At 41.8% G+C, this 23,319-nt stretch overlaps 1 protein-coding gene across 28 annotated transcripts in view; it reads right to left on the bottom strand.

The window, feature by feature from the left end:
- The window catches only part of MICAL3 (microtubule associated monooxygenase, calponin and LIM domain containing 3), a 188,579-nt gene extending 165,574 nt beyond the window's left edge, over nt 1-23,005 (bottom strand). For 7 of the 28 annotated variants that reach the window (XM_023535146.1, XM_023535151.1, XM_023535156.1 and 4 more), the window contains exon 1: nt 22,806-23,003. The gene's annotated coding sequence lies outside the window, so the exon portion shown is untranslated. Of the gene's footprint in view, nt 1-6,426; nt 6,472-22,805 lie in introns of all 28 variants that reach the window. The other 21 variants (XM_023535150.1, XM_023535155.1, XM_023535159.1 and 18 more) reach the window with 8 other exon arrangements.
- Between the last annotated feature and the right edge of the window lie 314 nt (nt 23,006-23,319).

The raw sequence follows: 23,319 nt of genomic DNA, 5'->3' as shown, positions 1-23,319 counted from the left end.
TCCAATAAAACTAGTGACCACTTAAGAAGCAATGCAAATATTTCAAATCTTGGCCCTCAAGAATCTTATAATTTGATTTGTAGAAAAAAGAAAGCAGACCACCCCTCTACTCCAAATGACAAATGTTCTGAGACAACAAGAAAACTATCCTGAGACAATATCTGATTAAATGCCAAATGAAATGTTCACTGGAAGAGGGAATAATTTCAGGCTGTGGTGGTGAAACATTTCCCAGAAAGGGTAGGTCTCCAAGTAGAAATGAAGTCTGGGAAGAATTTAACTAAGCCACCCAGTAAGGATGCTCCATGCACACAGAGCAGTATAAACAGAAGTGCAGATGCAGAAACAGGCAAGGTCCCTTTGGGAGAAATAAGCACACAGGACAGCTGGGCCCACCTTGAAACATACAGTGGTCCATCCCAGAGGCAGCTCCAGGCTGGCTCACCCCAGGCTAAGGTCCTTGCCTGGACACAGGAGGAAGATTCCCACATGCTAGGGCCCTGGCTGTTCTCCTGCCTGGCATTCTGGGGGAGCAGGAGAAGAAAAGTGAGAGAGACTAGAGAAGAAAAGTGAGAGAGACTATCTGCCCCCAAGAAAAGGACAGGCAGAGAGCTATGGATCTCATTCACTGGGATTAAAAAAAAAAAAAAAAAAATTAAATGCCAAGAAGGAGGGCAAGAAGGGGGAAAAATCCAAGTTGTTGTAGTATTATGCAACTGAAATTCCATGCATATGCCAGGAAATTCAAAGGTCACAGTTCCCACAGCAACTGTAACCTGACCCGTCAGCATATGTAGTCTTTGGCGCTGCCAGACCCAAAGCAATCTACCATGTTCAGCACTCACGCCACCAGCACATACCTGCTGCTCTGTAGCACCTGGCAGTCTGTACCTGCACTCTGCTCAGAGCTCACCTGGGCTGCCCATATCAGGCTGCATGGGGCCTTCAGCCATTCACTGCAGTCCCACAGTCTTTTCAGCAGAGCTTCACCCTGACTCCAGGCCTACTGAACTGTGGGTCTTTAATCTTAACTAATCTATGGGTTGAATTGCCTTAGGAGGGGGAAGGGAAATGTGTGTTTGTGCGGGCAGGGGTTGCTACCTCCCTCTTCTCTGATATCTTGTGACATCCCAACACTTGCCAAGCCTCATCGTAAGGGAAACAGGGCCGGGGGAGCAGATGGAGCAGTGGCAAGGGAATGCTGGGCCTCAAAGGACACCATCAAAAAGTGAAAAGACAACCCACAGAACAGGAGATTTCTGCAAATCACATTATCTGATCAGAGACGTGTTTCTAGAGAATATGTAGCTGAGCACATTTTCCTTCCTAAAGGAGGCTAGGACAAAGTCAGGGCCATCCAGGCCCTGGCCCAACCTGAGGGCCATCCTATATTGTGATAGTGAGGAGGGGGCATGAGCCCCTCCACCCTCATCCCCCAGCATGAGGTGGCAGGTAAAGGCTGTGGGTATCTATCTGCCTGTGGGTGGAAGAGAGACCAATGGGCCTGGCTTAGAAACAGCTGATCACTGGTCTTTTTAAAAGACAAGTCCCCTGAGGTCCTTCTCCTGACAGTTCAATCATCACAACAGAAAAGACTCACCCAAAAAAAGGTTTATGTCCTGGAAATCCTAGCTCCATTCAGCTATTCTGTGAATAGCTGAAACAACAGGCTCAGGTCAAAGGATGACTTTCCTGTTACTTTGGCTCCCAAGGCGAACACAGACAAGGAAAGCAGAAGAGATGTGTGACTAAGACTAGCTCTACTGAGCAGCTGCCTCACCCTGAGCATGGCCTCAACAGTGCTCATAAGAGTACTCTGCATGGTTGCTATGAGAATTAAATGAAGCAATATATATAAGAGCCTACAAGGCCTAACACACGGGAGGTACTCAATAAATGGGAATTATTAGTATTGTTGTTATTTCTTTTCATCCTCTATGTTTTACTAAATATACTGTCACCCAATTTGATCACCTACTTCATTTATGAGAGCTTGGTGGAAATTAATGTTTTGATTATTTCATAGCAACAATAAAAATAACAATAGTAGCTAACATTTCACGTGTGCTTACTGTGTGATGAGCACTGTTTTGTATGCTGTTCTTATGAGGTTCATTTAACCTCATAATAATCCCATGAGATAGGTATTATTATCTACATTTTATAAATTGCACAGAAATTTAGTAATGTACTCAAGGTCACATAGTTTTAAGTGGCAGAAGATGTAACCGAACCCAGGCAGTCTGACTTTAGGGCCTCCATACTTAAACACGTCACATCCATCTTCAAAGTATGAAGACCTGTACCCACCATGAGTAATGCAGGCAAAGAAGCCAAAGTGTCACAGGTTTCAAAAACATTCCAAGAGTGACCAACTTATTTGGAAGAACTGTCAGTCTCAAGTCAACTTGTATTCATAAAACCATATGGAATGATTCTGAGTTCTGCAGAAGAGAAAGACCTGAACAATCGAAAATGCCACTTGATCACAGGCAACTCCATCCAAAATGGGGATATGGGACCATGCTTCATTTCAAAATTACACTTGCTAAAAAGTCCTCCAAGCAATTCGATGCCTCTGGAATAATAACACTTACTGAACAAGCCTGGGAATTTCACTGTCCTATACTTTACTTGATTCTCTTCCTATTTAATAAATTCTCACAACCTTCTTGCATTTGTTAAGAAATTCTCATCTTCTCCACACTTTAGGTTCCTCTCACATTTTTTTTCCTATGCTCCATCACCTACCCCAAGCCCCCAGGTACGTGATTTATATCCACTTGTTCAGATTACATGCAAAGAAAAAACACCAACATGTTCATTGACCCCAACTTAGAAATGGTAATACCTGATTAAACAAATTAAAAGGGATACAAAAGAAATGAGGCTCTGAAATAACACACTTGCAAGTATTTGCAAGTATGTCCCCCAAAAGTGAAGCCAGCATTCCCACCTAACAGTGGGAATGTTATCTAAGGCAAGAAACAGCCTCTGCTGCACACCTCCTGAGCTTGCTCTCTCATCTGTTGGAAATGGTACTATTACAGACGTGTAAGGTGGTTCAATACAGAACATTATCATGTAAGTAAAATGTCTTACTTCTTCTTAGTCTTGTCTGAACAACAGCAGAAGAGGATTGACTGCTAAAATATTTTGCAGGGATCAGCATTGGAGATAGTTTAAATTTTTCATTCTGATAACTTATCTACATAACCCGAAGCACTTCTTGTTATTAAGTTCCATGCCTTATACTAGAGTAAATAGAGCTGAAAATCTCATTAGATAACACAAGGGAGTTGAAATTACAATGGGAAATGATACTGTTCCATTTTCCTGGCTTGTGCTTAAATATTATCTCAACACGTTTATGTCCAACTATTCTCAGAAATCTGGCCCCCAATCAATGTATTCAGTAGTCATCAGCTTATAGTTGTTTTCACCAGAGACATGGTGAGTAAATGCTATAAAGAGTCTATACGCCTTAATCTCTACTTTCACAGGATTTTAAGTTTCTAAAAGCTAAAACAAAGTCACTAACATAAGAGGTTCTGCGTATTACAAGTTATGAGACTGGTTATAGACTATTCAGCTCTAGAGACTTGTTAAATATAACAGAAACTCCTGAAAGGTTAGAAATATGCCATATAAATCTGAGTTTACTAAAGAACTGAGGGCAAATATGGCTCAACAAAATCAAAAGCTTTTATGCTTCAAAGCATAAAGCACATCATCGAGACAGTGAAAAGACTTATCACAGAATGTGATAAAAGATTTGCAAATCATATATCTGATAAGGAACTTATATCCAAAATATGCAAAGAACTCTTATAACTCAATAATAAAAATCAAAATGTCTAATTGAGCAAGGTATTTGATTAGGTATTCTTCCAAATAATTTTTTTTTTAGATTCAAAAGGAAAGTTTATTAGAAAAGGGATAACATTCTACAGAGTGTGGTCTCCTCTCAGAGGCAGAGAGTGAGAGGGACAGTGCAAGAGATAGAGAGAGAGACAGAGTAAAGGGACTCAGAGGGACAGAGACAATAGAGATGACAGTGATAGAGACAGAGAAAAGGTACCGAGAGAGACCTTCCAAAGAATGTTTACAAATAGCCAGTAAGCACATGAAAAGATGCTCAACGTTATTAACCACTAGGGAAATACAAATCAAAACCACAATGAGATACCACATCACATCCATTAGAATGGCTATAATAAGTGTTGCTGAGTAAGTGGAGAAATTGGAACCCTCACACATTGCTGGTGGGGCTGTAAAATGGTGCAGCTGCTATGGAAAACAGTTTGGCAGCTCCTCAATATGTCAAACATGAAGTTACTATATGACCCCTCAATTTCACTCCTACGTATGTATATACACAAGTGAAATGAAAATATATATACATACAAAAACTTGTACATGAATGTTTATAGCAACATTATTCAAAATAGCCCAAGGGGAATATCCATCAACTATTAAATGAAAATGTAATATATCCATAAAATGGAATATTATTTGTCCATAAGTAAGAAGTTCTGGTGCATGCTACAAAACGAACTTTAAAATATTGTGCTAAGTGAAAGAAACTAGTCACAAAATATCACACATTGTATGTATGATTCCATTTATATGAAATGTCTAGAATAACAAATCTAGAGAGACAGAAAGTAGATTCGTGGTTGCCTAAGGCTGGGGGGAGAGAGACTGGAAAGAAGTAAAGACTTAGTGCTATGGGTGCAGCATTCCTTTTTTGGATGACAAAAATGTTCTAAAATTGATTATGGTGATGATTGTATAATTCTGTGAATACTCTAAAAACCAGTGAATCTTACACATTAAATGAATGAACTGTGTGTCATGTGAATTATACAATAAAGCTGTTAAAAAAAAAACTAAGAGCAGTAACCTTGTGTTATGTGTCATTGTATTCTCATAAGTAACACAGGGCCTGGCACACAGGAGGTATTCGATAAATGACAATAAAATAAGAAGAATAAAAATGATGAGTCTTTTTACCAAATATTTCATTAGAAGAATGCCCCCGCTGCATTCGGTGACTTCTATGAGATAGCCCTAGCTTAGAGACAGGAACCCTTTTCAGTACCTTCTCCCAACCCAGCACACCTCCTAAATGTTAGGCTGATATCTTTCGTCTAAAGTGTCTTCTAAACCTGGATTCTGGGATGCTTTTCTGGTGGACATAAAAAACCAACAAATATTTCTGAAAGCACATGAATTCCTGGTCAGGTGACATGAAGGCCAGGAGGGAAGCATAGGATGTGGTCTCTTTAGCAGTCCAGTTAGAGGCAGAATTAGTATTCATGAAATAATCAGAGACTTCAGGACAGTAGATGATGGAGATGAGTCAGGAATTAAAGACAGTAAGGGCCTTTGGTCAAAAGTGGGATACTCTTCTGGGGTGCCCCAAGTAAATTATTGCAAACTACTATCCTGCCTGTCCATATGGCTTTCCTCAACCCACAATCAGAATTAATTACTTCCTCTACAGCATTTTGTTCAAAGCAGTGTTATATTACAGCTCACTGTACATGTTTCTGGCTCTCCTACCATGAAATACAGTCCTAGTAGGCAAGGACATAGTTAACAACTTGTATCTCCTTGAAAATCATTAGCATAAAGTCCTGTACACAGTAAACAGATAATTCATATTTGTCCAATTTAAGTATTTACTACATAAAAAATATTAACACCACTTTTCTGAAGCCACATCTAGCTGGCCAAATGGAAAGCTGTCTTTAGGTGTCTGTGGCAAATGAATGGCCAACTTGCCTAAAAACGGAATGCTTAGATTGTTAACATGACCTTCACATGACCTACAGAAAGCACCTACAAAATCTGATCCATGTCCAGATTTCTTTCCAGAACTCCCACCTCCTTGCCTCTTATGACCATGCTCTAGTAGCAGGAACTGCTTGTTTGATCCTCAAGCCTGCCCCACCCATACACAGAGGCTGCTCCCTCTGCCCCAGGCCCTGCTCCCCACTCACTAGCAGTCTGTGCTGAATTTTAGTACCTGAGGCCTTCCCAGACTTTCACTTCAGCCCAGATTGAGTACTTTGTCACACACTTTCATTGGACCCTCACAGGTCTTTCCTCTGTATCTCTGTGATTATTTATCAATCTTCCCCACTAAACTGAGAACCCTATGAAGAAGCAGTGTTTATTTAACTCTCTATGGTGGTTTGTTGGCAAATGTTCTCCAAAAATATGTTCATGTTTTTATATGTACATACATTTACTATAAATTTTACTGATATAAAAAATACACAGCATATGCTAGAAATAAAATATATAATACAGTAATAAAATCTACAATAATAGATAGTAATATATAACATAACATATGTAGCAATAAAATATATGATACCCTTTACTGTAAATTCCATAGAGCCAACTAATTCTCACAGAATGCTGTCGCAGATTTTTGTCTCACTCATCTCTGTGGCCAACCTATGGATTAAATTAATAAATAAATGAATGTTGGTTGATATTTTCATTTACTTTCAGGAGTAAAACAAAACTGGAACAAAGAAGATGTATATCAAACATGATCTGAGCAACTTCTTTGCTTTATTGGACCCTCATTTTCAAATATGAGAAGAATTTTTCCTCAGTATTTTAGGTGCTATTCATAATGTAATGGCTACAAGACATAAAACATTTTAAGTTTACACTGCAAATGTTAACATTTTCTCCATCACTTTCCTAGACAATGAATGAAACAATAAACGAAGCAATGATTTGTGGTGTTTGTTGGTTTCTGTGGTATAAATACTCCCACCCTACCCAGTTTCAAGCTACCAACTTGACATCTCTGAACACAGACACAGAGCTGGGTAGGGATGTGCCATCGTTCACTGTTACATAGTATTTCTACCATGTGGATACAAGAGACATAAGAGCACAGTCAATACTAAAATAATGAGGAAATGATATGATTTGAGTATTTATTACCCTTGTTTTTAATGTAATTTATTTAATTATAAATTGTTGAATTTTTAATAATGGCTGTTTTTAAAAACTAACTTGTAAAATTCCAGAAAATTTAACCACAAGGTATGAGCAGACTCTGGCAGGCCATGGTTCACTACTATATTCCCAGTGTTTAGTAGTTAAAAGGTGCTCAAAGCATATTTGTGGGAACAAAGTATAATCCTGTACTGACTTCACTCCCAAGAGTCTACTACTCCAGAGGCAATCAAGACTTTCCTGTAACAATATTTTCCTATACCTGGGAATTTTGAAAACTAGAGAGAATAGCACAATCTTCCATATAATACATTATCTTAAAAGGGGGCAGGGTCTTTTAATACTCAATATAAGCTCAAATGTAAGACATCTTCTTTGATAAATTCTCCCTGAGGTATTTCTTCCATAAAAACACTTAGGCACTGGTAAGTTAATTTTAAATCCTTCAACAGTCTGATTAGGTTTAGCACCCTGGGTGGCATTATTCACAGAACATCCCTTAAAGCTGTGAGTTCTGGCTCCTGCTCTGGGAAAAAAAAGCTCAATCAGTACTTTCTGACCACGAAGGGCACCAGCCTGGTACGAAGAATGCCTGGGGGCTCACTCACTGCTCCTTAGGTCTCTTCTGGCTCAGTCTGAGTCCTCTTTCTTAATGCTATTTCTATTGCTATTGCTGTTGCTACTCTCTCTTTAAGCTTCTTCCTCTGGTCTTCACTTCTCCTTGGTTCCCTACAGATTCTCCCTCCCAAGGCTGGTTTTGGTCTTTGGTTTCTCATCATCTTCCCCATTTAATACCATCTGTCTTCGTCACTAATGACCCCTAGATCTACATCTCTACTCACTATCTGCATGACAAAGCATAAAGTACTTTCCCCAGTTATCTGCAACTGCATTGACCTTTAGATCACACTGCATCTCTGTGCCTTTGAAAACACAAGCATGTCCCAGCTGCTCCCTTAAGAATGAAGGAGACCTTTATCCTCACAGACTGTAATATGAATAAAGGAGGGGAGTGATGTTTCATTTTCCCGAGCATAAAATAAAGCTGAACTTGCCTTTTCAGATTATGCATGCCGCTCTCCTCCCCAGAAAGCAGTGGTTTCTAACAGCATGTGAGACCTCCCTCCCCCTCATCCTAGCCTTCACCCCATTCCAAGCAGTATATACCCAAGACTCCACTAAATATCTCCTGGGGTTCTATTCCTTTTCCCATTTCTAGTCATTAATTTGTCATCATCCTCCAGTGGAAATTATTCCAAATTGCCTGCCCACAGGCCCTGCCAGCCTCCAGCCCATCTTCCCCAAGTATTTTTCATATTGTACCACTGCCTTATTTAAGAACCTAAGGCTCCCTATCGAAATCTAAGAGAATAGATTTCCTGTTCTTAGGAATAAACACTTAAGTATTTAGGGGTCAATGGGTACAATGTCTCTACTTCATACAGAGAAAAGAAAAAAAATATGAAAAAGCAAATGGGGCAAAATAGAAACAATTGGTGGTTCTGGGTAAAGGGTAAACAAGAGTTCCTTGTACTATTCTTGCACTTTTCTGAAATTATATCAAAATAAAGTTACAAAAAAAATCTAAACCCCTCGTCTTAGCATCAAAGTTTGACAATAAATAGCTTCATTTCATTAACCACTCCAGTCACCCTGGCTGGTAATGGTCACACCTCTATCTAACATCTTGTTTTTGTCCCTCTCTCTACACCTCGACTCAGGATTTCCCCTGCTCCTCCCCACCAACCCGCTTCCTTCACTGACTCACTTCTCCCAGCATTGCCAAGGAAGAAAGAGAACTAACATTTACCATCTGCTACCACCAAGGCCAACATCATGCTTTACACTTACTGTATATTATTTCATCTAATTCTGCTAACAACTCTAATGTGGAAGGTGTTAGCCTGAGACTTGGGGATATTTAAGACGCTAGCCAGAACAGGCAAGTAAGAGATAAATCAAAATAAAGAAGTCAACAATGGAAAAGCCAGAATAAAAGAATCAGAAATTAGCACTGAATCCTATGGGATTTTGCTATAAAAGTGAATGTAAATGTTAAAACCCTGACAAAATAAAAATAATTGTAATTTGGCAGTATTAGGAGGGGAGTTGGAAACAAGCTATGAATGTATACTAGAAAGACAAAGTACCTTGTTTAAAAGTGAAACAGTTAATCATGCTAAGCAAAATAAGCCAGACAGAAAAAGTTGAAAATCACATGACATCACTTATATGTGGGATATAAACCTAAAAGCAACAAAAAAACAGGACAGAGACTCATGGACTTGGACTACAGGCTAGTAGTTACCAGAGGGTAGAGGGGATAGGGGAGGTAGATGGGGTAAAAGGGGTCAAATATGTGGTGATAGAAAGAAATCTAACTATGGGAGGTGAACACACAGTATAAATATATATATGCCTTACTGTTAAAATGTACAGCTGAAATTTACCGGATTTCGTTAACCAGCGCCACCATAATTAATTAATTAATTAATTAAAAGTCATTTAAAAACACTCAAATCTATTAAATTTTCTTTTGTTTTTAATAACTAAAAAAAAGACACTGGTCCAGATCACACAGCCACTAAGTACAGAGCTGGAATGGGAACCCAGGTCAGCCTCTGCTGTCCACAGCTAACCCACACCTTATTGCTTCCCTTTCCAGACCAATTCACCCACGGCCTATTCACTGGCTCAACACATACTTACTGCCTGCTTTGTGTCAAGCCCTGTTCTAAATGCTAGAGACATATTAGAGAACAAACAGATAAAGCTCTCCAACTTCACAAAGCTTCCATTTTAGGGGTAGGAAAGACAATAAAAGCTGTAGTTATCAAACACATAGACAGTGCTGATTCCATGTCAGGTGTTATCTCAAGCATTTTATAAATATTAATCCATTTAATCTTCATAAAAATCTTGAGTTAGGTATCATTCTTACAAATGAAGAAACCGAGGCTAAAGGGGTTAAGTAATTAAGGTTCCATAAGTAGTACACTGGTGAAGCCAAGACATAAACCCAGGCAGTCTGGCTCCAGAGCCTAGGCTACTATGCCTCTTAATAAACATAAGGAAAGCATGCTGGAGATTACTTAGCACTCTGAAAGAAAGGAAAATATAAAGCAGGATAAAAAGAATTTGGAGTACCATGGAGAAGGGGACACGTTGAAATTTTACACTGGGTGGCATGAGCAGCTTTCATGGAGAAAGTAACATCAAAAAAAAAAATGCAGGGATTAAGGAAGTTAATTATGTTATATCTAAGGGAAGTGTTTCAGGAAGAGGGAACAGTTTGTGCAAAGGACCTGAAGCAGGGGCATGCCTGGAGTGACTAAAGAACAGTAAGGCACCAGAGAAGTTCAAGCAGAGGGAGTGAGGAGAATAGTAAGCACCGCATTTCTGAGCAGCAGAATGCTCATGCATAATTTGTACCCAATTCTCTGTATTTCCCCGGTGTTCACTAGCTATTGATCTTGACTCCCAAAGTGAACTGTGAACTCTGAGAATAGAGCCTGTGACTTCTACTCTCTTTGTACGTCCCTGGTACTTTTAAGCTGATGTTTATGGAATCTATCTGCCTTTGCCTTGTGGATTCCATGAACCACAAGGTCCAAGAAAACGAGCAGATCCTGTCTAGGAAGCTTCTAACACCTCTGCCCACCAGTCCTCCTACACTAGTGGTGAACAGTGAACTCTATCTGTGTTAAGGGCATTCCTATGAAAACATAGGTTCTTGTATTTGTTGCCAACCACACCTGCAAATTTTATACTCAAATTTTGTCTCCAGTATGTCCCTTTAAACTGGTTGACAGCCAACATCTCTCTACTTTACAAATGGCAAAACTGTGACACAGAACCATTAAGTGATTCCCTGAGCTCACTGCACAGCAGCAGCTAAATCAAAGTTGTCTCATCTAGACTAGGAGATCAGGGAATGCAGAAGCCCTGGCATCTTTATTCTCCTTTGTGGTCCACCTACCCACTCCCATGCCTGAACAGGGCCTTACAGACCTAAGACACTGAGAATTTTTGACTTTTAGACTTCAGGTGTCCTAGATCAGCAGTCCCCAACCTTTCTGAGACCAGGGACCATGCTCCTATGAGAATCTAATGCCTGATGATCTGAAGTAAAGCTGAGGCAGTGATGCTAGCGCTGGGGAGCGGCTGCAAATACAGATGAAGCTTTGCTTGCTTGCCTGCTGTGTGGCCCAGGGTTGGGGACCCGTAGATCACAAGAATAGGCTCGTGGGTGGTCAGGAGCAATCCAAACAGTACATGGTCCCAATCACATCTCCACAGGCTTAAGGAAAAGACCAAGAGCATTTAGTTACATCACGGAGAACTTAGCTGAATGCGGTGAGTCACCTGTTTATATGGAGAGCATTTCCTTTAAACCTTTTCATCATGTCCAGAATTTCCAGACCCTTTTCCTCATAGTTCTCATGGAACTAAAGAAGCTCTCGCTACTCATAAAGAATTACAGAATGTGCATTGGACTCTGCCCTTTTCAGTCTTTTAAAGTGGCAAAAAGAAAATCTTTTTGTTCTAAGTCAGAAATGGTTGGATACCTTTTCCTTCCATCTTATTTCCAAAATAAATTAATTTAATTTAATTTTCCAGATCAAGCCTGGAAAAAATCCATTCTAGAAGAATCATTTCCATAGGCTGAGATGTGGTGAAGAGTAAAGCTAAAAGAAAGAATGTTGTGTATAACTAAAACTGAGATCTTGGGTGCTATGGCTGCTATTCTGTTTAGGAGATTAACTTTCTCATGAAGGCAGCAGGGAATGGCAGAAGCTATGTGAAGTAAAATACAGTCCCTGCCTTCTGGGATGCTCATGATAACAAATGATACTTCAGCCCTGGGACTGCTTCTCCTTCTGGACAATTGCTGGTCCTGTCACACCCCACTGAGCAGCCCCAGCATGGAGAATCACTGATGCTGGGAATGTGGGTTCCTACCTGTATCTATAACTCTGGTTAAAGGGAACGGTAGCATCATTATTTACATATGGCAGGTAATCTAAGAGTATTAGCTATCGAGGGGTGCTATGTTCAAAACAACAATTAGATAACAGCATTGTATCAATGTTAAGTTTCCTTGATTTTGATCACTGTACTGTAGTTATAGAAGAAAATATGTTATAGTTATAGAAGAAAAATGTCTCCAACTTTCAAATGGGTCAGAACAAAATGCACATATATATATATATATACACACACACATATACACACATATATATACACATATATATATACACACATATACACACACACACATATGGGTAGAGGAAGAATGATAAAGCAAACAGGGCAAAATGTAAACAATTAATAAAATCTAATTAATAAATGCAGATAACAGATACAAGGAACTCCCAATACGGCTCTTACAACCACCCTGCATATTTGAAATTTTATCAAAATAAAGAATCATCTAAAAATGAACTTTACTTATGCCCAACAAAGAGATGGACATATGTCTCAGTTACCGCAGGAGCCAGTTCCTGCCTAAAGCACCTGGAGACCAAGGCAGCAAAGGCAGCTGGCACAGTGACATGGGGAGAAAATCGAAACAATTAACCATGCTGAAAGAGTCTAGGAGCACCTAAAACATCAGCTATTTTTGGGTTTTTCTCTAAAATTAAGTCACATTCTCTGGATTTTTCTCCAAAATCAAATCATATTCTTGGAATACGGAAAACAAGACCAGTTTTACCAAAAGGCTAGGAAGGCAGGAAACCTGAAACTTCAGTGTTATCTGGGGCTCTTCCCTCTCATTATCTCCTCTATCTAATCAGTGTTCTCTTTCCAAAATGTCTCTGGCACCAGGCCTCCTCCTCTCTACTTCCACCACCAACATCCTGTTCCAGTTGCTTGTCACGGCACACATGAACATCACCAATTGCTCAGGGATGGGCAAACCAGAAGCTGTGGGCCAAATCCAACCTGCAAAGAAGAATGGCTTTTACATTTTTAAATAGCCCAAGGTGGAGTGGGGGAGGGGAATCAAAAGACTATTTAGTGACATGTGAGAATTATATGAAATTCAAATTTGGGGGCCATAAATAAAAGCTTTATTGGCACATGGCCATTAGCCATACCTATTCATTTACCAATCGTCTGTGGCTGCTTTCATACCATAATAGCACAGCTAGGTAGGTTCATCAGAGAATTATATGGCCCACTGAAATGTAATGTATTAAGTTTCTGGCCCTTTACAGTGAAAAGTTTGCTGGCTCCTCCCATAACTGCTCTTGCTTGACTTTCATCTCTTCTGCATCTACAAGATTAATCAACATAAAATGCTACTTCCATGCCGTTGCTCAGTGTTCAGATACCTCTGATGAACTTACAGTGCCTATAAACTTTGCACTGTACCCTAGCATCCATCAGATGAAGTGAATAAACTTGCTTCTAGCAAGAAAAGCCCGTAAGGCCATGCCTCTTGTTCACACTCACACTGTTCTCTGCCTGTCAGAAAACTTTCTGGCCTTCAACTGCTAAGCTCACCACTAACTTACCTTTCCTGGTTCCTTCTCTTTTGCTTCCACAGCACCCTATACTTACCTTTCTCACAGCTCTTACCACACTATACTGAAATTATCTATTTGTGTCTGTCTCCCCAGCTACAGTAAGATTCCAGAGGGCAAGGAACATGTCTTACACATCTCTCAACAGAAAGAACCTGGCACAGCAGTCCATAAACCCTAAACTCAACTCCAATCCAGGCAGGCTGGCCTCCTCACTGCCCCTGAATGCGCTGTGCTCTCTCTCAGCCCTAAGCTTTGCTCACACCAACACCCCTTCATCTCATCTAAACCATCCTACCAATGACCTGGGACACGGTCTACACAGGCCCACGACAGCCAGTGTGGACGAGGGTTCAAACCCCAGGCTCTTCTCAGTCCTGTGCTATGTGCCCTCAGACAAGATGTGTACACCTCTGGTACATCAGTAAAGCAAGATGATACGGCATCACTCAACTTTCAGGGTTGATGGTTCATGTAAACATCTAAACCAGTGCTTAGCATATAATAAATTCTCAAAACACTGGAGTCACTGGTCTGTGCCATTTTGGCACTTCATTGCTTTTCTTCCCCCCTTAACCAACTGTTCTGTACATTCATACTGTATCTTCTAAAGCAGAGAAGTTCACGAGCAGGGACAAGGTCGTACACTTCTACGAACCCATGTCCTGTCCTAATACCCAACACAGTGCAACATGTGGAAGAGGGGCACAAGAAATGATGATGAACAAACTATTCTAGGAAGTCCAAAAAGTTGCTAATAAGTAAAATTATGCAGAGCCAGGGATGAGGCAGAGAGTGAGATAGAAAGCAGGAGCTGGGGGTGGGAGCCGTTTCGGGGTACTCTTTTTTTTTTTAATTTTATTTTATTTGTTTCAAGTATACAGTACATTGGTTAGACACTTACATAGTTTATAAAACAATCCCCCTGATTGCTCTTTCTCCCCTCTGGCTCTCCTCCTAGCCATTACATTAATGCTGACTGCATTCCCTATCAAGGTCTTAATGGACCCACACATGCTTTCTGGAGACTGTTCCTAGATGAAAAGAAACCAAAGTCTCAGGATTCCACTCTAAGTTTCATAAGCTTGGGCCAATAATAGTACTTGCTGACACTCACTGTGTGCTTACCAAGTGACTGACAGAATTTAAAATGCTTAAAACCACACAGAGTAACAGGCAGGATTGTTATAGCATTGCACAACTAAAGAAACTGAGGACCAGGGAGGTTAAAGAACACACCAAAGTCACACCCTAGTTAATGGTACAGTCTAGTTCCAGAGTTCATGCTCTTAACTACTACATGTTTTGGGTTTTTTAATCTAATGTAGCTTCACCATTTACCAGGTAAGATAAATCTTACCTCAGATAAATCTTCTAACCTCACTGAGCCTCATGTTTCCCAACCTAAGTGGGCATCATTTACTTAACTTCATGAGATTGTTGTAAGAATTAAAGGAGATCCTGTCATAAAAGGTATTTATGAAACAGACTCCTGATAAAATTAGTTTCCTTCCCACCTTTCCTATACCCCAATATAAGTAAGGATTTTAGCCAAATTCCTTGACCTCCTTTACTGTCAGGTAATAATTTGTACTCCACCATGGGATTTCCTGCCTATTGCTTGTCTATGCCCAAGCATTTGGGCCTCACAAAAGCCTGCAAAAAATGGCCTGGACATGAGCATGAAAGGAAAGTGCACATGGAGCTCAGTGAGACAGCACAGAAGGCGATGGTCCAGACAACTCCTGGTGTGCAATGAATACTGCATGAGCACAGGCTGGCCAGCCAGGCACTGCCAGGATGTACCCTGACTGACAGCCATGACAGCACCTGGTTCTGTCTACTACACCAACAAGCCCAAAAAACAGGCTTGGAAGCCTGTAAAGGCAGAGCCCGGTAACATCTATGGCTCTGAGGCTGCATGTGTGGTGGGGGACAGAGAGGGCAAGGCAGGTAAAAGTGACAGGCAGTCATTCCTACCAATGGTGGAAGATTAGACTGCCTGAAAAAGTTGCATATAGAAAAATGAAAATTTTAATTCCTAGAGAAGGAATTTTGTTGCAAAATTCCTTTACTGTTAAGAATTAAATTTAAAGCCAAGAAGTACAGACATTCACTGTTATTTATATTCAGGAAGTCAATCCTCATTTCACATCAAGTTCGCTTAAAACAATGGATACCTTTAAGCTAATGAACCCTTCTTTGGAATGAAAGTCATGGACAGAAAGAACTTTTCATGAGCAGCATGTAAAAAGATCCTAAATATTATTACCAGACTGAGTCAACTCAATTAATATAGCAGGGAGTAAAAGTCAGAAGACGCTTAACTTATTTCCAGGAGATACAAGTAATTTCTGTTTGAATGAACCTAATCAAAGTGATCCCAAGGTCTTATAAGAGATTAAAATACAAACAAAAACTACCTCACTAAGTATATCCAGCAGTAAGAATCCCCTTAGGCTTTTTCCCACGATATATCAGCTTCCAAATAAAGCACATGACAAAGATATTTAAAGAAGATGGAAGAGTGGGAAGGCTGACAGATACCACTACAAGACTACCACCAGGTTCCAAGGTCCCTGCAGGCACAGTATATTGTGTTTCTAGAGTGAGAAAAGAGCCTCGGAGGTGACATGGTCACATCTAATTCCCAAAGCATCAATTAAGTACCTCCATGCCCAGGACTGCTCCCAACCCTGCTGAAACACCCGGGAAAGGGCATGCCCCTGCAGCAGGCTCCTCTAGAGAGGGCTGGCAGTCCACTAGAGCACCTGTACCTCCAGGCAAGCAGTGACTGCAAAACAATCTGCTAATCTCAACAGATCTGCAGTGGTAATGGGCCCAAGGGCAGCCTGCGGGAAGGGGAGGTGGCCCCAGCCTTTCTCCAACAGAAATGCAGTGTTGGTCCTCCCTCAGAGAGGAGCTGCAAAGCCATCCCCTGTTTGCAAAATCACAAACATTCCATAAACAATAGCCAGGGGAGATAGATAAATTCTAGGAATTCTTGACTTTGTGTGTGCAAAATTAACAAAACCAAATCAGGAAGAAATATTTTGCCAGTAAGTATAAATTTCTGACCACTCCATGTTCAGGGCTCCCTGACCAATTAAGTTACTTATCACACCACAATTTTCTGCATTTGGATCTGCCTCCCCTAGAAATGTGGTGACCTCTCGTAGGCAGACATTGTCTTATTATCTGGCCCTTGCCTTATATAGAGTAGTTGCTCAGTAAAAGTGTTGAAGGAAAGTCCCAGTGTGTAACCTAAAGCTCTTATGTTCTAGAACCTCTTTGTTCTCTGGCTCCCTGAGAATGGTGGAGGCCCATGGCTTCTTTGTGCCTATCTTGCCCACTAAGGTTGGGCACACAGTGTACAGTAAATCCTGAGGGCTGAGTCAAGTTGCCATCTCACCAATTTTCTTTCCCTGCCTCATACTTTTTCTTCCCCATTTCTTCTTCCTTTCACCCCTTCTGCATTTCACCTTTTAGCAAGGTGGTTAAACACACAGGACTTGAAGTCATTCAGCTTCTGCAACTTACTAGGTTTGTAGACCTGTTAAGTTACTCTCAGGAATAGTCCTATTGTAAAATAGGAGTGACAGTATCTACCTGAAGACTAGAAATGATGTGTACATACAAAGCACTTGGCACAATGTCTGGCCCACAGTAACAGTGACAACTATTATTATGGAATTGTCCCTAACATCCACTAATTTAAAGGTGCTTAAAATGCTAAAGGCAGATTGATTTTTTTCCCCCTACCTCTGCAAGTCTGGTTTTGAGACAAGCCTATCTGTTTTGGGAACAAACTGACATATGTCTATATCACTAATTAAAATATTTTCCCTTTTCCTTTTTCACAGGGAAATAAATGATGCTGACCAGTCATGACCAAACTGGATAAAAGGTTCAGTTCCAAATAGTGCTTAGAATCCCAGACTAGCTTGGTTTAAAAAACTAAATACATTAAATAAAAGTCATCCACAAAGTAGCTGAGCTATGGCAATGACAGGATGGGCTCAGGTACTAGGTCTTGGGAACCAGAAACTCATGGCAAACAAAAAGGTAGAGGAGGGAAAGGGAAGGGTTTCTTCGCCTTTTCTGGGAGCAGAAGTATAATCAACACTCTTTGCAGATCCCATGACCGAGCCCGTAGGTCCCTGAAGACCCTTACACTGTCCTAACTCTGACTCTGCCCCAATTTTAAAGGTATATGCCGGTTAAATTAAGTGCATCTCTCCTGTAGCATTTCAGATAGATAACTAAAAAAAAGTGAAGAGGGAGGAGTGACCCCTAGGATGGAGATAACCCTGATAGGAGTAAGTCTACCCACATCAGCTGCTCTTAACTGGTCCATGAGAGTACAACTCCAGACCCAAATGCCAGAGTCAACACCACTTCTGACTTGCAACCGTTGGCAAGTCACTTAGCTCTCTGTGCCTCAGCTTCCTCATACATAAAACAAGGATCATAATAGTATCTATCCTCTAAGGCTGCGTGAGGACTAAATGAGTTTGTACACACAAACACCCAGAACAAAGCCTGGCATACAGTTAGTGGTCTCTAAATGTCTGCTGCTGTGATCACTGTTAACATCATTATCATGATGATGCTACTTTCCCCACTTCTTTTCCTCTTCCACTCATAAACCCAACAATTCCCACTCACAACAAGGCAACATTGGTGATGGAGGCAGGTGAAGTGGGGAAGACGAAGAGTGTTAGTAGGGACCTTCTAAGTCAGCTCTCTGTAGGCTGGAGACAGTCTGCACTAAAGGTATTTTGTTGTAACCCAGGGGCTAAAGGTACTGGAAGCAGGTTCTGCCTACTCTCCAACCTCCACACTGACATAGGGAAGGCCTCCCTGACACATGCCTCCTCTATACTGAAATCAGCAACAGAAAAGCGGCAGGGCAGGAGGACAAGGTTAGGACCAAAGTTTCACTTTGCCTTTTACACAGTTATTACTTATTTTAAAGCAGTAAGGAAAAGTCAATAAAAGCTACTAGTTAACTGACCGTCCTGTTCCTCTCCTTGCTGAGTTAACCAGACTAGATCTTTCACTAGAGACAGAATTAAATAGATCTCTTTAAACTTATCTAATGAATGTATAAAGATTCCTTTCCTTGCTTTCATTCATACACCAATACATGCTTGCTCGTTCCTTCTGAGACAGACAGAGAATAGGCACTGCAGAGGGATGCAAGGAACTTACAACTTAGCAGAAGCTCCCGCTCTTCCTCACCATCTTTCACCAAGGTACAAAACAACAGTCTTACTTTTTCGCCATTCTTTAATGTGATTATCATCACTTTTCTTTTTTGAGTTGTGGAAACTTTCCTTTCCTCTGTGAAACTCTGACTTGCCAATGACAAAAGTCAATGAATTGCAGGGCCTGGAGCAATAGTTTCCCTGTCTTCCCTTCCCAGTTTCTTGATAATGATGACTATAAGCTTTATACCTAAAGACATCTAAAGCCCACACCAAGAAAAAAGTAAGTCATGTACAGCTGAGCTGCACAGGGCAAGGGTGCTGTTCTGTTCAATGGTGTATACCAAGTAACTCAGCACCTGACACCCTCCACCATCCCACCCAACTGCACAGGGTCTAAGCTGAATTCTAAAAACTGGAACCAAAGGTGATGGGGGGAAGGGGAAGGCTCCTGGAGGAAAGGGGACATCCACAAAGAGTTTAGGTAAGTTTCCAAACTATATCCCTGCCATTCCCACAATTTTGTGTGCACTAAAGACCAAAAAGAAATCAGATTTTCAACCCTGCCACCTAAAGTAGAAACTGAAAACCTTACTTACTACACAGATTTTAGCACAAGTGCTGTGTCTACAGGTTTACAATTTCAACCCACAGCTTAAGTTAAAAAGCCTGGGTACTAAATATGTCCCTTGAGTTAGAATATTACAAATTTCCTCCATCTACAAACCACCTCGATTCTTTCTGCCCCTATTATCCCTTTCTAGTCTTATTAAGTACTTCACACTCTCCAAATATAGATGCTTTTTCAGCTCTGATTATTTTTTCTAAAGTAATGACCCTCCACCTGACTAGAAGAATGCTTCTGGCTCAAGGAAAGTCTAGGGTGTCAAAACTCTGCTTCAGTGAAAAATAAAGCCCAGCACAACCACAGTCCCTCACACCAGGGAGGCAGCACAGCAGTGTCAAGGACTCTGTCTGGTCCTCAGTCACCAATGAATCATGGGGGTTAGGAGCACACGCTTCAGAATCAGACAGCCCAGGTTTGAGTGCCAGCCCAGCTTTCTGTCACTCCCTTGATCTGGGTCCTCACCAAACCCTATTTTATCATCTGTAAAATTGGGAATAATAAGGAGTCCTATTTTGTATATGGCTGTGAAGGATTAAGTGAGGCAAGGTACATAAACCTAGCACTCTGGCTCCAACACATAAACACCCAATAAATGTTAACTATTCTTAGCTCCCTGGTCATTGGAAAAGCACAATGGTCTGGTATCTTTAAATCCTTCAGATTTCTCAAAAAAAAAAAAAAAAAAAAAAAAAAGGTTGTGTTTTTTTTCCTCTACAAAAGAAATGTAATATAAGAAGGAAAATCCAATTCAAGTCCAGTTCAGACACGAACTCACTTGCAACTTAGAGCAAATCATGTCTTCATCTACAAAATGAAAATAATATACTGGAATAAATTTTGATGATCTCACACAAGTAAGAATCGATGAGATAAGGGGATGAAAAAGCTTTCAGTTCTTCTAAAGACAAGTGTAAGTAAATCCAGAACATGATTATTATTAAAATGTCACACCCAATAATGTGGGACATAGATAAACCAGTAATGTTTCTTACACTTTCAAGAGCATTAGGTTTGATAGCCTTTTAATCTGTTCACATGTAGCCTGCTACAAGTGGGATCAGGTAAACAGCTGCTCTTCACAAAGCCCAGGTCAGAGGCAGAACCCTTCAAACCTAAGATTCTACCCCTGCCTGCTGGTCAGGCCTTACCTATCCCAGGCCTCCTCTAAGATGCCAATGCCAGGAGAAATTGAGAAAGGTCTATGGTTCTACTCAGACATGTCAAAGCAACAACAACCAAAATCCTCACCCACAGGACTACTCAAAAGACCCAAGAAAGGGTCAATTCTGATCATTTACTCTCCTGTACAGAATGGTGTAAGACTTCTTCTAAAGTGCTTAACATCCTTTCTGAGAAAATGTAACACATGAGACAGGGAGAAAAGCTCAATTCTTCCTGGTTTGATTTTACTTCTAAGTTCAGAGGTTTGAGTTTCATTTTTAACGTATCATAAAAATTTTGGTGTGAGAGCTAGAGGCTGGAGTGGGAAGAAAACGGAGGGCGGCAAGGGCTGGTGCTAATCTTCCTAACTTAAGGGAGCATGCAAACAAAACTGCATCCAATTTCGTCATCCACGGGTCTCCCAAAACCATAAAAGAAAGAAAAATAATCTACTTAACGTTTATTAAACATCTGCTATATGCCAGGAACTGCATTAATTACTTTACGTACATTACTCCAAAGCCCATTTTCTCTCTCACACCCAGAAACACAATGAAATAGCTCTCACTGAATGGGAACCATCCTAGGTGGGAGAAAAAAAATCACAATCTGGTAATCAAGTCCTAGACATTTCAAAGGTTAGTGCTGTGAACACAGAAAAGAGTCTTGGCTAGGAACCAGGTTCAAGCTCCTAAAGATTCTTTGCAAGAGGAACACCCAAACCATGTTTTCCCTATAATTCTATAATTAACTCATGCTATTCAATATATTATCAAAGAGTTAAAAAACTTTTAAAACTCGGAGCACAAGAAGAACTCAATGTGAGGCTAAAACATCCTGAGCCAGATTTCTGACTCCAGTACATTTGACAATCAAATATGGAATTAATAATATCCTCTTAAAGGTCCTTTACAGGTGTGCTCACAGAAGAAGGCAACCACAACAATGAACTGGCATCTGTGTGGCCAGGTAGTAAGAGGGCAAAGCTTTCTTGCTGGCAGTACCGCTTCGAAGTAAGATGTCTTTCTCACTATAAAACCCAACTCATTCTCACCCTTGGGGTACAAATAATCATCCTAAAGTAATGTCTATGCAACAAACTGTCAGATGGGCCCAAATAGACACTGGTGTTCTCATGTTTAAATACCATTCTCTCCATCCACATCCCATTAAAAAAAAGAAAAGAGTGATAAGCTTTGGGGGGGGGGAGGGGAGAATACACAATTCACCTCCATTCCTCTGCATTAACCCACTTCATGTAAACCATAATTAACGACTGCATTAAACACCCACATTAAAAGAACATAAATGTGGTTTATACTCGTGAAAACGCTTTCCCTGAATAATGACTCTGGAGAAAAATCAGCCAAGATATAGGGCTAGTCCATGCCCCTTAATAGGATGTGGTCTTGCTAGAGGGGCCCAACAAACGATTGTGATGAATAGCTTACCAAGCCAGAACGTTTAAAGCTAAGGCTATCACTACTGCTGGGAGCCTCTGATCTGTGTACAAAGCTCCTTCAGGTGATTTCTAAAGTAGAAATTTCAATGTGCCACGCAGAACACCAACAGCGCTATCACCTTGTAAGGCAGCTAGGGAAAGGGGGTGGGGTGGTTCATAGATAAGTGACGCATCCCGCCCAGTCCACCACTATTGTAAGAAAATAAAAGGTAAAAGTACTTGAGGATTCTCCCCTGGCCACCTGCCACAGAGACCGCAACAACCCACTCAGCCCACGCCAGGCTCCAGACCAAGGGTCTCGGGACAGGATCTACTCCCTGGAGGCCGAGATCCGCCCAACCACAGGCGACTGAGGTGCCCGTCCCCAGCTCAAGGGGAAGGCCTATGGCCCGGCGGCTGGCAGGACGCACCCCACCCACCCCTAAACCTCAGGACCCCGCCCCAATGCCCCCCAGAACATACAGTCCGAGCCACCCTCCCTCCCACTCTCATAAGGTGCTGAAGCCTCCCCTAGAACTCCGGGACCCGCGCGGCCGCAATGCACCTAGCATCCAACACTTGGAGGTCAAGGACAGGGGCAGGGAGGGCCAGGCCCCGCTGAGGAACAGCCTGGAAGGGCCGCCAGAAGGAGGCGCCAGCCCCACGGCAAGTCTCGCCCCCTCGGACGACCGGGGCGGGAGGGCTTCAGCCACACGTCGGGTGACGGCGGTCAAAGGCTCCAAGCCACCCACCCGCGTCCGCGGAAACCCTGAGCTGGGAGCACGGTAGGACGCGGCCCCGCGAGACGGTTGGGGCCGGTCCACGTCCCGAAGCCTGGTCCTCACCTTTGCCTCATGCTGATGTGTCCTTCGTGCCGGCGTCTCCTGACTGGCCAAAGAAAGCCCCACTCCGGGCCCGTAGCCCCGCGCTCCCCGCAGCCCCGCAGCCTCAGCGTGCCCGCCGGAGCGTCCGGCGCGGATAACAGAAGCTGGCAGCTGAGGCAGCAGCGCCGCCGCCACCGGCTGGGCGGGCACATGGGAGGGCGGGGGCTGCGGCCCTAGAGGTCCGACCACAAGACCCCAGCCTCAGGGGAGACAGATCTAAGGGCGCCTTTAGAACTGCCACGTGGCTCCCAACCTCAGGGACACTGTTGCTACCGATAGGCTCTTATCAGGCCAAAATCCCATGGTTATAGGCAAAAGGTAAATAAATGATCTGTTGCCACTCCCTTCTCCCTCTCTACCTCCCCTCACGGTCCACATGGTACATTCCTCAAAGCCCGGCCCGGGCAAGAGAGGGAGGAGTTGATTGGTTGGAAATCTTGGACGGGGACGAGAAGCCACACAAAATAGCCAATAG

Source organism: Pteropus vampyrus, unplaced genomic scaffold, assembly GCF_000151845.1.
Source record: "Pteropus vampyrus isolate Shadow unplaced genomic scaffold, Pvam_2.0 Scaffold137, whole genome shotgun sequence".
Classification (NCBI taxonomy): domain Eukaryota; kingdom Metazoa; phylum Chordata; class Mammalia; order Chiroptera; family Pteropodidae; genus Pteropus; species Pteropus vampyrus.
Note: the sequence above shows the minus strand (reverse complement) of the source record. Positions and strands in the feature narration are given on the sequence as shown.